At 49.7% G+C, this 16,869-nt stretch overlaps 1 protein-coding gene across 1 annotated transcript in view; it reads left to right on the top strand.

The window, feature by feature from the left end:
* The first annotated feature begins 630 nt into the window (after positions 1 to 630).
* LOC134610517 (IgGFc-binding protein-like) overlaps positions 631 to 16,869 on the top strand; it is a 23,783-nt gene continuing 7,544 nt past the window's right edge. Inside the window, exon 1 of the mRNA XM_063453484.1 lies at positions 631 to 681. The gene's annotated coding sequence lies outside the window, so the exon portion shown is untranslated. The remainder of the gene's footprint in view (positions 682 to 16,869) is intronic.

Here is a 16,869-nt window from a genome sequence, read left to right as displayed (position 1 = left end):
TCATGCAGGCTGTGTCAGTCACAGCCAGGGGAGGTGTGGCTAGGGCTGCATAAACAGAAGCAAAAGAGATTTAACTCCTAAATGACTGTTAATTAAGCAGTGAGACTAAACTTGGTATGATACATACACCATAATTGCTTAATTAAGCTAAAATTTTTGGTGACTATAGTGTCCCTTTAATTTTTGTATTATATTTGGGCAATCCCTTTATGTGGGCACTGCTGGCTGATTGAGCTGTTAATGGGCAGTGCGGGTGAATTCATTTTGAGAAAATCTTTCTAAAAGTTGTTGTTCGATAAATATGCAAACCCACTATTTTACGTCAGATTCACCTAGGCAAATCACTGACATCCCACAGCACGGAACGACGAAGAATAAGCAAATTTCTGTGGGTTTGTCATTAGTAAGTACAATAGCAGTCTGAATGCTGGCATTGTGTCGCCCGCTCTGCCATGTTCTGATTGTTGTTTGTTTACCTGTTTATTTTTCCTGATTTGGAAGAGGCAGGCTCCGAGGTCCACATACTTTGCATAAACAAGCGCATTTCTGTATGTTCACACGTTCCCGGTAAACTGATTATTTCACTCTCTAATACTGAAATCATTTCCTCAAGAGATAGACTGACAATGCGCCTCATTCTCCTCTTCCTCCTCGGACAGCATATCACTCCGACTTTACAAGGTGACCTCAAATTTCCCCTGTATCCCCCTCACTGCTATATCCCCTCAAATCATCTCCCACTAACCCCTCACTGCTATATCCCCTCAAATCATCTCCCGTAACCCCTCACTGCTATATCCCCTCAAATCATCTCACCCTAACTGCTCACTTCTATATCCCCTCACATCATCTCCCCCTAACCCCTCAATGCTATATCCCCTCACATCATCTCCCCCTAACCCCTCACTGCTATATCCCCTCAAATCATCTCCCCTAACCCCTCACTGCTATATCCCCTCAAATCATCTCACCCTAACTGCTCACTTCTATATCCCCTCACATCATCTCCCCCTAACCCCTCAATGCTATATCCCCTCAAATCATCTCCCCCTAACCCCTCACTGCTATATCCCCTCAAATCATCTCCCCCTAACCCCTCACTGCTATATCCCCTCAAATCATCTCACCCTAACTGCTCACTTCTATATCCCCTCACATCATCTCCCCCTAACCCCTCACTGCTATATCCCCTCAAATCATCTCCCCTAACCCCTCACTGATATAACCCCTCACATCATCTTCCCCTAACCCCTCACTGCTATAACCCCTCACATCATCTCCCCCTAAACCCTCACTGCTATATCGCCTCAAATCATCTCCCCCTAACCCCTCACTGCTATATCCCCTCAAATCATCTCACCCTAACTGCTCACTTCTATATCCCCTCACATCATCTCCCCCTAACCCCTCACTGCTATAACACCTCACATCATCTCCCCCTAACCCCTCACTGCTATATCCCCTCAAATCATCTCCCACTAACCCCTCACTGCTATATCCCCTCAAATCATCTCCGCCTAACCCCTCACTGCTATATCCCCTCAAATCATCTCCCCCTAACCCCTCACTGCTATATCCCCTCAAATCATCTCCCCCTAACCCCTCACTGCTATATCCCCTCAAATCATCTCCCGTAACCCCTCACTGCTATATCCCCTCAAATCATCTTCCCCTAACCCCTCACTGCTATATCCCCTCAAATCATCTCACCCTAACTGCTCACTTCTATATCCCCTCACATCATCTCCCCCTAACCCCTCACTGCTATATCCCCTCAAATATTCTCCCCTAACCCCTCACTGCTATAACCCCTCACATCATCTTCCCCTAACCCCTCACTGCTATAACCCCTCACATCATCTCCCCCTAACCCCTCACTGCTATATCCCCTCAAATCATCTCCCACTAACCCCTCACTGCTATATCCCCTCAAATCATCTCCCCCTAACCCCTCACTGCTATATCCCCTCAAATCATCTCCCCCTAACCCCTCACTGCTATGTCCCCTCAAATCATCTCCCCCTAACCCCTCACTGCTATATCCCCTCAAATCATCTCCCCCTAACCCCTCACTGCTATATCCCCTCAAATCATCTCCCCTAACCCCTCACTGCTATATCCCCTCAAATCATCTCCCCCTAACCCCTCACTGCTATATCCCCTCAAATCATCTCCCACTAACCCCTCACTGCTATATCCCCTCAAATCATCTCCCACTAACCCCTCACTGCTATATCCCCTCAAATCATCTCCCCTAACCCCTCACTGCTATATCCCCTCAAATCATCTCCCCTAACCCCTCACTGCTATATCCCCTCAAATCATCTCCCACTAACCCCTCACTGCTATATCCCCTCAAATCATCTCCCCCTAACCCCTCACTGCTATATCCCCTCAAATCATCTCCCCCTAACCCCTCACTGCTATATCCCCTCAAATATTCTCCCCTAACCCCTCACTGCTATAACCCCTCACATCATCTTCCCCTAACCCCTCACTGCTATAACCCCTCACATCATCTCCCCCTAACCCCTCACTGCTATATCCCCTCAAATCATCTCCCCCTAACCCCTCACTGCTATATCCCCTCAAATCATCTCCCCCTAACCCCTCACTGCTATATCCCCTCAAATCATCTCCCCCTAACCCCTCACTGCTATATCCCCTCAAATCATCTCCCCTAACCCCTCACTGCTATATCCCCTCAAATCATCTCCCCCTAACCCCTCACTGCTATATCCCCTCAAATCATATCCCACTAACCCCTCACTGCTATATCCCCTCAAATCATCTCCCACTAACCCCTCACTGCTATATCCCCTCAAATCATCTCCCACTAACCCCTCACTGCTATATCCCCTCAAATCATCTCCCCTAACCCCTCACTGCTATATCCCCTCAAATCATCTCCCCTAACCCCTCACTGCTATATCCCCTCAAATCATCTCCCCCTAACCCCTCACTGCTATAACCCCTCACATCATCTCCCCCTAACCCCTCACTGCTATATCCCCTCAAATCATCTCCCACTAACCCCTCACTGCTATATCCCCTCAAATCATCTCCCCCTAACCCCTCACTGCTATATCCCCTCAAATCATCTACCCCTAACCCCTCACTGCTATGTCCCCTCAAATCATCTCCCCCTAACCCCTCACTGCTATATCCCCTCAAATCATCCCCCCCTAACCCCTCACTGCTATATCCCCTCAAATCATCTCCCCTAACCCCTCACTGCTATATCCCCTCAAATCATCTCCCCCTAACCCCTCACTGCTATATCCCCTCAAATCATCTCCCACTAACCCCTCACTGCTATATCCCCTCAAATCATCTCCCACTAACCCCTCACTGCTATATCCCCTCAAATCATCTCCCACTAACCCCTCACTGCTATATCCCCTCAAATCATCTCCCCTAACCCCTCACTGCTATATCCCCTCAAATCATCTCCCCTAACCCCTCACTGCTATATCCCCTCAAATCATCTCCCCCTAACCCCTCACTGCTATATCCCCTCAAATCATCTCCCCCTAACCCCTCACTGCTATATCCCCTCAAATATTCTCCCCTAACCCCTCACTGCTATAACCCCTCAAATCATCTCCCACTAACCCCTCACTGCTATATCCCCTCAAATCATCTCCCCTAACCCCTCACTGCTATATCCCCTCAAATCATCTCCCCTAACCCCTCACTGCTATATCCCCTCAAATCATCTCCCCCTAACCCCTCACTCCTATATCCCCTCAAATCATCTCCCCCTAACCCCTCACTGCTATATCCCCTCAAATCATCTCCCCCTAACCCCTCACTGCTATATCCCCTCAAATCATCTCCCCCTAACCCCTCACTGCTATATCCCCTCACATCATCTCCCCCTAACCCCTCACTGCTATATCCCCTCAAATCATCTCCCACTAACCCCTCACTGCTATATCCCCTCAAATCATCTCCCCTAACCCCTCACTGCTATAATCCATTAAATCATCTACCCCTAAACCCTCACTGCTATATCCCCTCAAATCATCCCCCCTAACCACTCACTGCTATATCCCCTCAAATCATGTCCCCCTAACCGCTCACTGCTATATCCCCTTACATCATCTCCCCCTAACCCCTCACTGCTATATCCCCTCAAATCATCTCCCCCTAACCCTTCACTGCTATATCCCCTCAAATCATCTCCCCCTAACCCCTCACTGCTATATCCCCTCAAATCATCTACCCCTAACCCCTCACTGCTATATCCCCTCAAATCATCTACCCCTAACCCCTCACTGCTATATCCCCTCAAATCATCTCCCCTAACCCCTCACTGCTATAACCCATCAAATCATCTACCCCTAACCCCTCACTGCTATATCCCCTCAAATCATCCCCCCTAACCACTCACTGCTATATCCCCTCAAATCATGTCCCCCTAACCGCTCACTGCTATATCCCCTCACATCATCTCCCCCTAACCCCTCACTGCTATATCCCCTCAAATCATCTCCCCGAACCCCTCACTGCTATAACCCCTCACATCATCTCCCCCTAACCCCTCACTGCTATATCCCCTCAAATCATCTCCCACTAACCCCTCACTGCTATATCCCCTCAAATCATCTCCCCTCACCACTATATCCCCTCAAATCATCTCCCCACAAAACCTCACTGCTATATCCCCTCAAATCATCTCCCCCTAACCCCTCACTGCTATACCCCCTCATATCATCTCCCCTCACCACTATATCCCCTCAAATCATCTCCCCACAAAACCTCACTGCTATATCCCCTCAAATCATCTCCCCCTAACCCCTCACTGCTATATCCCCTCAAATCATCTCCCCTCACCACTATATCCCCTCAAATCATCTCCCCACAAAACCTCACTGCTATATCCCCTCAAATCATCTCTCCCTAACCCCTCACTGCTATATCCCCTCAAATCATCTCCCCTCACCACTATATCCCCTCAAATCATCTCCCCACAAAACCTCACTGCTATATCCCCTCAAATCATCTCCCCTAACCCCTCACTGCTATATCCCCTCAAATCATCTCCCCTAACCCCTCACTGCTATATCCCCTCAAATCATCTCCCACTAACCCCTCACTGCTATATCCCCTCAAATCATCTCCCCTAACCCCTCACTGCTATATCCCCTCAAATCATCTCCCCCTAACCCCTCACTGCTATATCCCCTCAAATCATCTCCCCTAACCCCTCACTGCTATATCCCCTCAAATCATCTCCCCTAACCCCTCACTGCTATATCCCCTCAAATCATCTCCCACTAACCCCTCACTGCTATATCCCCTCAAATCATCTCCCACTAACCCCTCACTGCTATATCCCCTCAAATCATCTCCCCTAACCCCTCACTGCCATATCCCCTCAAATCATCTTCCCCTAACCCCTCACTGCTATGCCCCCTCAAATCATCTCCCACTAACCCCTCACTGCTATATCCCCTCAAATCATTTCCCCTCACCGCTATATCCCCTCAAATCATCTCCCCCAACCCCTCACTGCTATAACCCATCAAATCATCTCCCCCTAACCCCTCACTGCTATATCCCCTCAAATCATCTCCCCTAACCCCTCACTGCTATATCCCCTCAAATCATCTCCCCCTAACCTCTCACTGATATATCCCCTCAAATCATCTCCCCCTAACCCCTCACTGCTATATCCCCTCAAATAATTTCCACTAACCCCTCACTGCTATATCCCCTCAAATCATCTCCCCCTAACCCCTCACTGCTATATCCCCTCACATCATCTCCCCCTAACCCCTCACTGCTATATCCCCTCAAATCGTCTCCCCGTAACCCCTCACTGCTATATCCCCTCAAATCATCTCCTCCTGACCCCTCACTGCTATACCCCCTCAAATCATCTCCCCTTAACCCCTCACTGCTATATCCCCTCAAATAATTTCCATTAACCCCTCACTGCTATATCCCCTCAAATCATCTCCCCCTAACCCCTCACGGCTATATCCCCTCACATCATCTCCCCCTAACCCCTCACTGCTATATCCCCTCAAATCGTCTCCCCATAACCCCTCAAATCGTCTCCCCATAACCCCTCACTGCTATATCCCCTCAAATCGTCTCCCCTTAACCCCTCACTGCTATATCCCCTCAAATCATCTCCCCCTAACCCCTCACTGCTATATCCCTTCAAATCATCTCCCCCTAACCCCTCACTGCTATATCCCTTCAAATCATCTCCCCCTAACCCCTCACTGCTATGCCCCCTCAAATCATCTCCCACTAACCCCTCACTGCTATATCCCTTCAAATCATCTCCCCTTAACCCCTCACTGCTATACCCCCTCAAATCATCTCCCCCTGACCCCTCACTGCTATACCCCCTCAAATCATCTCCCCCTAACCCCTCACTGCTACACCCCTCATATCATCTCCCCTTAACCCCTCACTGCTATATCCCATCAAATCATATCCCCTAACCCCTCACTGCTATATCCCCTCAAATCATCTCCCCTAACCCCTCACTGCTATATCCCCTCAAATCATCTCCCCTAACCCCTCACTGCTATATCCCCTCAAATCATCTCCCCCTAACCCCTCACTGCTATATCCCCTCAAATCATCTCCCATAACCCCTCACTGCTATATCCCCTCAAATCATATCCCCTCACTGCTATATCCCCTCAAATCATCTCCCCCTAACCTCACTGCTATATCCCCTCAAATCATCTCCCCTAACCCCTCACTGCTATATCCCCTCAAATCATCTCCCCCTGACCCCTCACTGCTATATCCCTTCAAATCATCTCCCCCTAACCCCTCACTGCTATGCCCCCTCAAATCATCTCCCACTAACCCCTCACTGCTATATCCCTTCAAATCATCTCCCCTTAACCCCTCACTGCTATACCCCCTCAAATCATCTCCCCCTGACCCCTCACTGCTATACCCCCTCAAATCATCTCCCCCTAACCCCTCACTGCTACACCCCTCATATCATCTCCCCTTAACCCCTCACTGCTATATCCCTCAAATCATCTCCCCCTGACCCCTCACTGCTATATCCCATCAAATCATATCCCCTAACCCCTCACTGCTATATCCCCTCAAATCATCTCTCCTAACCCCTCACTGCTATATCCCCTCAAATCATCTCCCCTAACCCCTCACTGCTATATCCCCTCAAATCATCTCCCCCTAACCCCTCACTGCTATATCCCCTCAAATCATATCCCACTAACCCCTCACTGCTATATCCCCTCAAATCATATCCCCTCACTGCTATATCCCCTCAAATCATCTCCCCCTAACCTCACTGCTATATCCCCTCAAATCATCTCCCCTAACCCCTCACTGCTATATCCCCTCAAATCATCTCCCCCTAACCCCTCACTGCTATATCCCCTCAAATCATCTCCCCCTAACCCCTCACTGCTATATCCCCTCAAATCATCTCCCCTAACCCCTCACTGCTATACCCCCTCAAATAATCTCCCCCTAACCCCTCACTGCTATACCCCCTCAAATAATCTCCCCTAACCCCTCACTGCTATATCCCCTCAAATCATCTCCCCTAACCCCTCACTGCTATATCCCCTCAAATCATCTCCCCCTAACCCCTCACTGCTATATCCCCTCAAATCATCTCCCCTAACCCCTCACTGCTATATCCCCTCAAATCATCTCCCCCTAACCTCACTGCTATATCCCCTCAAATCATCTCCCCTAACCCCTCACTGCTATATCCCCTCAAATCATCTCCCCCTAACCCCTCACTGCTATATCCCCTCAAATCATCTCCCCCTAACCCCTCACTGCTATTTCCCCTCAAATCATCTCCCCTAACCCCTCACTGCTATACCCCCTCAAATAATCTCCCCCTAACCCCTCACTGCTATACCCCCTCAAATAATCTCCCCTAACCCCTCACTGCTATATCCCCTCAAATCATCTCCCCTAACCCCTCACTGCTATATCCCCTCAAATCATCTCCCCTAACCAATCACTGCTATATCCCCTCAAATCATCTCCCCTAACCCCTCACTGCTATATCCCCTCAAATCATCTCCCACTAACCCCTCACTGCTATATCCCCTCAAATCATCTCCCCCTAACCCCTCACTGCTATATCCCCTCAAATCATCTCCCCCTAACCCCTCACTGCTATGCCCCCTCAAATCATCTCCCACTAACCCCTCACTGCTATATCCCCTCAAATCATTTCCCCTCACCGCTATATCCCCTCAAATCATCTCCCCCTAACCCCTCACTGCTATAACCCATCAAATCATCTCCCCCTAACCCCTCACTGCTATATCCCCTCAAATCATCTCCCCTAACCCCTCACTGCTATATCCACTCAAATCATCTCCCCCTAACCTCTCACTGATATATCCCCTCAAATCATCTCCCCCTAACCCCTCACTGCTATATCACCTCAAATAATTTCCACTAACCCCTCACTGCTATATCCCCTCAAATCATCTCCCCCTAACCCCTCACTGCTATATCCCCTCACATCATCTCCCCCTAACCCCTCACTGCTATATCCCCTCAAATCGTCTCCCCGTAACCCCTCACTGCTATAACCCATCAAATCATCTCCCCCTAACCCCTCACTGCTATATCCCCTCAAATCATCTCCCCCTAACCTCTCACTGATATATCCCCTCAAATCATCTCCCCCTAACCCCTCACTGCTATATCCCCTCAAATCATCTCCCCCTAACCCCTCACTGCTATATCCCCTCAAATCATCTCCCCCTAACCCCTCACTGCTATATCCCCTCAAATAATTTCCACTAACCCCTCACTGCTATATCCCCTCAAATCATCTCCCCCTAACCCCTCACTGCTATATCCCCTCAAATCATCTCCCCCTGACCCCTCACTGCTATACCCCCTCAAATCATCTCCCCTTAACCCCTCACTGCTATATCCCCTCAAACAATTTCCATTAACCCCTCACTGCTATATCCCCTCAAATCATCTCCCCCTAACCCCTCACTGCTATATCCCCTCACATCATCTCCCCCTAACCCCTCACTGCTATATCCCCTCAAATCGTCTCCCCATAACCCCTCACTTCTATATCCCCTCAAATCGTCTCCCCTTAACCCCTCACTGCTATATCCCCTCAAATCATCTCCCCCTAACCCCTCACTGCTACACTCCCTCATATCATCTCCCTTTAACCCCTCACTGCTATATCCCCTCAAATCATCTCCCCCTGACCCCTCACTGCTATATCCCTTCAAATCATCTCCCACTAACCCCTCACTGCTATATCCCTTCAAATCATCTCCCCTTAACCCCTCACTGCTATACCCCCTCAAATCATCTCCCCCTGACCCCTCACTGCTATACCCTCATCAAATCATCTCCCCCTAACCCCTCACTGCTACACCCCTCATATCATCTCCCCTTAACCCCTCACTGCTATATCCCTCAAATCATCTCCCCCTAACCCCTCACTGCTATATCCCCTCAAATCATCTACCCCTAACCCCTCACTGCTATATCCCCTCAAATCATCTACCCCTAACCCCTCACTGCTATATCCCCTCAAATCATCTCCCCTAACCCCTCACTGCTATAACCCATCAAATCATCTACCCCTAACCCCTCACTGCTATATCCCCTCAAATCATCCCCCCTAACCACTCACTGCTATATCCCCTCAAATCATGTCCCCCTAACCCCTCACTGCTATATCCCCTCAAATCATCTCCCCCTAACCCCTCACTGCTATATCCCCTCAAATCATCTCCCACTAACCCCTCACTGCTATATCCCCTCAAATCATCTCCCCCTAACCCCTCACTGCTATATCCCCTCAAATCATCTCCCCCTGACCCCTCACTGCTATACCCCCTCAAATCATCTCCCCTTAACCCCTCACTGCTATATCCCCTCAAACAATTTCCATTAACCCCTCACTGCTATATCCCCTCAAATCATCTCCCCCTAACCCCTCACTGCTATATCCCCTCACATCATCTCCCCCTAACCCCTCACTGCTATATCCCCTCAAATCGTCTCCCCATAACCCCTCACTTCTATATCCCCTCAAATCGTCTCCCCTTAACCCCTCACTGCTATATCCCCTCAAATCATCTCCCCCTAACCCCTCACTGCTACACTCCCTCATATCATCTCCCTTTAACCCCTCACTGCTATATCCCCTCAAATCATCTCCCCCTGACCCCTCACTGCTATATCCCTTCAAATCATCTCCCACTAACCCCTCACTGCTATATCCCTTCAAATCATCTCCCCTTAACCCCTCACTGCTATATCCCCTCAAATCATCTCCCCCTAACCCCTCACTGCTATGCCCCCTCAAATCATCTCCCACTAACCCCTCACTGCTATATCCCCTCAAATCATTTCCCCTCACCGCTATATCCCCTCAAATCATCTCCCCCTAACCCCTCACTGCTATACCCTCATCAAATCATCTCCCCCTAACCCCTCACTGCTACACCCCTCATATCATCTCCCCTTAACCCCTCACTGCTATATCCCTCAAATCATCTCCCCCTGACCCCTCACTGCTATATCCCATCAAATCATATCCCCTAACCCCTCACTGCTATACCCCCTCAAATAATCTCCCCCTAACCCCTCACTGCTATACCCCCTCAAATAATCTCCCCTAACCCCTCACTGCTATATCCCCTCAAATCATCTCCCCTAACCCCTCACTGCTATATCCCCTCAAATCATCTCCCCCTAACCCCTCACTGCTATATCCCCTCAAATCATCTCCCCTAACCCCTCACTGCTATATCCCCTCAAATCATCTCCCCCTAACCTCACTGCTATATCCCCTCAAATCATCTCCCCTAACCCCTCACTGCTATATCCCCTCAAATCATCTCCCCCTAACCCCTCACTGCTATATCCCCTCAAATCATCTCCCCCTAACCCCTCACTGCTATTTCCCCTCAAATCATCTCCCCTAACCCCTCACTGCTATACCCCCTCAAATAATCTCCCCCTAACCCCTCACTGCTATACCCCCTCAAATAATCTCCCCTAACCCCTCACTGCTATATCCCCTCAAATCATCTCCCCTAACCCCTCACTGCTATATCCCCTCAAATCATCTCCCCTAACCAATCACTGCTATATCCCCTCAAATCATCTCCCCTAACCCCTCACTGCTATATCCCCTCAAATCATCTCCCACTAACCCCTCACTGCTATATCCCCTCAAATCATCTCCCCCTAACCCCTCACTGCTATATCCCCTCAAATCATCTCCCCCTAACCCCTCACTGCTATGCCCCCTCAAATCATCTCCCACTAACCCCTCACTGCTATATCCCCTCAAATCATTTCCCCTCACCGCTATATCCCCTCAAATCATCTCCCCCTAACCCCTCACTGCTATAACCCATCAAATCATCTCCCCCTAACCCCTCACTGCTATATCCCCTCAAATCATCTCCCCTAACCCCTCACTGCTATATCCACTCAAATCATCTCCCCCTAACCTCTCACTGATATATCCCCTCAAATCATCTCCCCCTAACCCCTCACTGCTATATCACCTCAAATAATTTCCACTAACCCCTCACTGCTATATCCCCTCAAATCATCTCCCCCTAACCCCTCACTGCTATATCCCCTCACATCATCTCCCCCTAACCCCTCACTGCTATATCCCCTCAAATCGTCTCCCCGTAACCCCTCACTGCTATAACCCATCAAATCATCTCCCCCTAACCCCTCACTGCTATATCCCCTCAAATCATCTCCCCCTAACCTCTCACTGATATATCCCCTCAAATCATCTCCCCCTAACCCCTCACTGCTATATCCCCTCAAATCATCTCCCCCTAACCCCTCACTGCTATATCCCCTCAAATCATCTCCCCCTAACCCCTCACTGCTATATCCCCTCAAATAATTTCCACTAACCCCTCACTGCTATATCCCCTCAAATCATCTCCCCCTAACCCCTCACTGCTATATCCCCTCAAATCATCTCCCCCTGACCCCTCACTGCTATACCCCCTCAAATCATCTCCCCTTAACCCCTCACTGCTATATCCCCTCAAACAATTTCCATTAACCCCTCACTGCTATATCCCCTCAAATCATCTCCCCCTAACCCCTCACTGCTATATCCCCTCACATCATCTCCCCCTAACCCCTCACTGCTATATCCCCTCAAATCGTCTCCCCATAACCCCTCACTTCTATATCCCCTCAAATCGTCTCCCCTTAACCCCTCACTGCTATATCCCCTCAAATCATCTCCCCCTAACCCCTCACTGCTACACTCCCTCATATCATCTCCCTTTAACCCCTCACTGCTATATCCCCTCAAATCATCTCCCCCTGACCCCTCACTGCTATATCCCTTCAAATCATCTCCCACTAACCCCTCACTGCTATATCCCTTCAAATCATCTCCCCTTAACCCCTCACTGCTATACCCCCTCAAATCATCTCCCCCTGACCCCTCACTGCTATACCCTCATCAAATCATCTCCCCCTAACCCCTCACTGCTACACCCCTCATATCATCTCCCCTTAACCCCTCACTGCTATATCCCTCAAATCATCTCCCCCTGACCCCTCACTGCTATATCCCATCAAATCATATCCCCTAACCCCTCACTGCTATATCCCCTCAAATCATCTCCCCTAACCCCTCACTGCTATATCCCCTCAAATCATCTCCCCTAACCCCTCACTGCTATATCCCCTCAAATCATCTCCCCCTAACCCCTCACTGCTATATCCCCTCAAATCATATCCCCTCACCGCTATATCCCCTCAAATCATCTCCCCCTAACCTCACTGCTATATCCCCTCAAATCATCTCCCCCTAACCTCACTGCTATATCCCCTCAAATCATCTCCCCTAACCCCTCACTGCTATATCCCCTCAAATCATCTCCCCCTAACCCCTCACTGCTATATCCCCTTAAATAATCTCCCCTAACCCCTCACTGCTATACCCCCTCAAATAATCTCCCCCTAACCCCTCACTGCTATACCCCCTCAAATAATCTCCCCCTAACCCCTCACTGCTATACCCCCTCAAATCATCTCCCCCTAACCCCTCACTGCTATATCCCCTCAAATCATCTCCCCCTAACCCCTCACTGCTATATCCCCTCAAATCATCTCCCCCTAACTCCTCACTGCTATATCCCCTCAAATCATCTCCCACTAACCCCTCACTACTATACCCCCTCAAATCATCTCCCACTAACCCCTCACTACTATACCCCCTCAAATCATCTCCCACTAACCCTTCACTGCTATATCCTCTCAAATCATCTCCCCCTAACCCCTCACTGCTATATCCCCTCAAATCATCTCCCCCTAACCCCTCACTGCTATACCCCCTCAAATAATCTCCCCCTAACCCCTCACTGCTATACCCCCTCAAATCATCTCCCCCTAACCCCTCACTGCTATATCCCCTCAAATCATCTCCCCCTAACCCCTCACTGCTATACCCCCTCAAATCATCTCCCCCTAACCCCTCACTGCTATATCCCCTCAAATCATCTCCCCCTAACCCCTCACTGCTATACCCCCTCAAATAATCTCCCCCTAACCCCTCACTGCTATACCCCCTCAAATCATCTCCCCCTAACCCCTCACTGCTATATCCCCTCAAATCATCTCCCCTTAACCCCTCACTGCTATATCCCCTCAAATCATCTCCCCCTAACCCCTCACTGCTATACCCCCTCAAATAATCTCCCCCTAACCCCTCACTGCTATACCCCCTCAAATCATCTCCCCCTAACCCCTCACTGCTATATCCCCTCAAATCATCTCCCCCTAACCCCTCACTGCTATATCCCCTCAAATCATCTCCCCCTAACCCCTCACTGCTATATCCCCTCAAATCATCTCCCCCTAACCCCTCACTGCTATATCCCCTCAAATCATCTCCCCCTAACTCCTCACTGCTATATCCCCTCAAATCATCTCCCCCTAACCCCTCACTGCTATATCCCCTCAAATCATCTCCCCCTAACTCCTCACTGCTATATCCCCTCAAATTATCTCCCCCTAACCCCTCACTGCTATATCCCCTCAAATCATCTCCCCTTAACCCCTCACTGCTATATCCCCTCAAATCATCTCCCCCTAACTCCTCACTGCTATATCCCCTCAAATCATCTCCCCCTAACCCCTCACTGCTATATCCCCTCAAATCATCTCCCCCTAACCCCTCACTGCTATATCCCCTCAAATCATCTCCCCCTAACTCCTCACTGCTATATCCCCTCAAATCATCTCCCCCTAGCCCCTCACTGCTATATCCCCTCAAATCATCTCCCCCTAACCCCTCACTGCTATATCCCCTCAAATCATCTCCCCCTAACTCCTCACTGCTATATCCCCTCAAATCATCTCCCCCTAACCCCTCACTGCTATATCCCCTCAAATCATCTCCCCCTAACTCCTCACTGCTATATCCCCTCAAATTATCTCCCCCTAACCCCTCACTGCTATATCCCCTCAAATCATCTCCCCTTAACCCCTCACTGCTATATCCCCTCAAATCATCTCCCCCTAACTCCTCACTGCTATATCCCCTCAAATCATCTCCCCCTAACCCCTCACTGCTATATCCCCTCAAATCATCTCCCCCTAACCCCTCACTGCTATATCCCCTCAAATCATCTCCCCCTAACTCCTCACTGCTATATCCCCTCAAATCATCTCCCCCTAACCCCTCACTGCTATATCCCCTCAAATCATCTCCCCTAACCCCTCACTGCTATATCCACTCAAATCATCTCCCCCTAACCTCTCACTGATATATCCCCTCAAATCATCTCCCCCTAACCCCTCACTGCTATATCACCTCAAATAATTTCCACTAACCCCTCACTGCTATATCCCCTCAAATCATCTCCCCCTAACCCCTCACTGCTATATCCCCTCACATCATCTCCCCCTAACCCCTCACTGCTATATCCCCTCAAATCGTCTCCCCGTAACCCCTCACTGCTATAACCCATCAAATCATCTCCCCCTAACCCCTCACTGCTATATCCCCTCAAATCATCTCCCCCTAACCCCTCACTGCTATATCCCCTCAAATCATCTCCCCTAACCCCTCACTGCTATATCCCCTCAAATCATCTCCCCCTAACCTCTCACTGATATATCCCCTCAAATCATCTCCCCCTAACCCCTCACTGCTATATCCCCTCAAATCATCTCCCCCTAACCCCTCACTGCTATATCCCCTCAAATCATCTCCCCCTAACCCCTCACTGCTATATCCCCTCAAATAATTTCCACTAACCCCTCACTGCTATATCCCCTCAAATCATCTCCCCCTAACCCCTCACTGCTATATCCTCTCAAATCATCTCCCCCTGACCCCTCACTGCTATACCCCCTCAAATCATCTCCCCTTAACCCCTCACTGCTATATCCCCTCAAACAATTTCCATTAACCCCTCACTGCTATATCCCCTCAAATCATCTCCCCCTAACCCCTCACTGCTATATCCCCTCACATCATCTCCCCCTAACCCCTCACTGCTATATCCCCTCAAATCGTCTCCCCATAACCCCTCACTTCTATATCCCCTCAAATCGTCTCCCCTTAACCCCTCACTGCTATATCCCCTCAAATCATCTCCCCCTAACCCCTCACTGCTACACTCCCTCATATCATCTCCCTTTAACCCCTCACTGCTATATCCCCTCAAATCATCTCCCCCTGACCCCTCACTGCTATATCCCTTCAAATCATCTCCCCCTAACCCCTCACTGCTATATCCCTTCAAATCATCTCCACTTAACCCCTCACTGCTATACCCCCTCAAATCATCTCCCCCTGACCCCTCACTGCTATACCCTCATCAAATCATCTCCCCCTAACCCCTCACTGCTACACCCCTCATATCATCTCCCCTTAACCCCTCACTGCTATATCCCTCAAATCATCTCCCCCTGACCCCTCACTGCTATATCCCATCAAATCATATCCCCTAACCCCTCACTGCTATATCCCCTCAAATCATCTCCCCTAACCCCTCACTGCTATATCCCCTCAAATCATCTCCCCTAACCCCTCACTGCTATATCCCCTCAAATCATCTCCCCCTAACCCCTCACTGCTATATCCCCTCAAATCATCTCCCACTAACCCCTCACTGCTATATCCCCTCAAATCATATCCCCTCACCGCTATATCCCCTCAAATCATCTCCCCCTAACCTCACTGCTATATCCCCTCAAATCATCTCCCCTAACCCCTGTCAGGGTACCTGAGGCCTCTACCTCTAAGGGAGGTAGAGACTTGGTGGTGTATCCGTCCAGGCGAGCTGTTTCCTCCGTTCCTCGCGGTTCATCCAGTCACTTAAACACCGGCCGCGAGGAATCCACGTCCTTTTCTAGCAGGACGCTCAATACGTGACGTCATGACGCTATCACGAGCTATCTGTCACTCAAGTGTCCGATATCCAATCGGTACTTGTCGGAGGCGTGATTTCCATCCAGAGCCAGGGTATTTAAGCTTACTCCTTACTTCAGCTCATTGCCCTGTCGTGGTTCTAGCTTGTCTAGTCACTCAGTGCTCTGGTATTCTAGTTTGCTCTTTTGGTTTTGACTCGGCTCGTTGTACTACCCTGTCTCTCTGTTATCCCTTGACCCGGCTTGTCTCTCGCTTATCTGTCTTCTCGTTCCCTCGACCTCGGCTTGTCTCTGACTATTCTTTACTCTCGGTACGTTAGTCCGGCCATTCTAAGGCCCGGTATACGTACCTTTCCACTCTCTGTACTCTGCGTGTTGGATCCCTGTCCCGATCCTGACAACCCCTCACTGCTATATCCCCTCAAATCATCTCCCCCTAACCCCTCACTGCTATATCCCCTTAAATCA

This window comes from Pelobates fuscus, chromosome 5 (assembly GCF_036172605.1).
Source record: "Pelobates fuscus isolate aPelFus1 chromosome 5, aPelFus1.pri, whole genome shotgun sequence".
Classification (NCBI taxonomy): Eukaryota; Metazoa; Chordata; class Amphibia; order Anura; family Pelobatidae; genus Pelobates; species Pelobates fuscus.
This window is presented reverse-complemented; position numbering and strand designations above follow the sequence as displayed.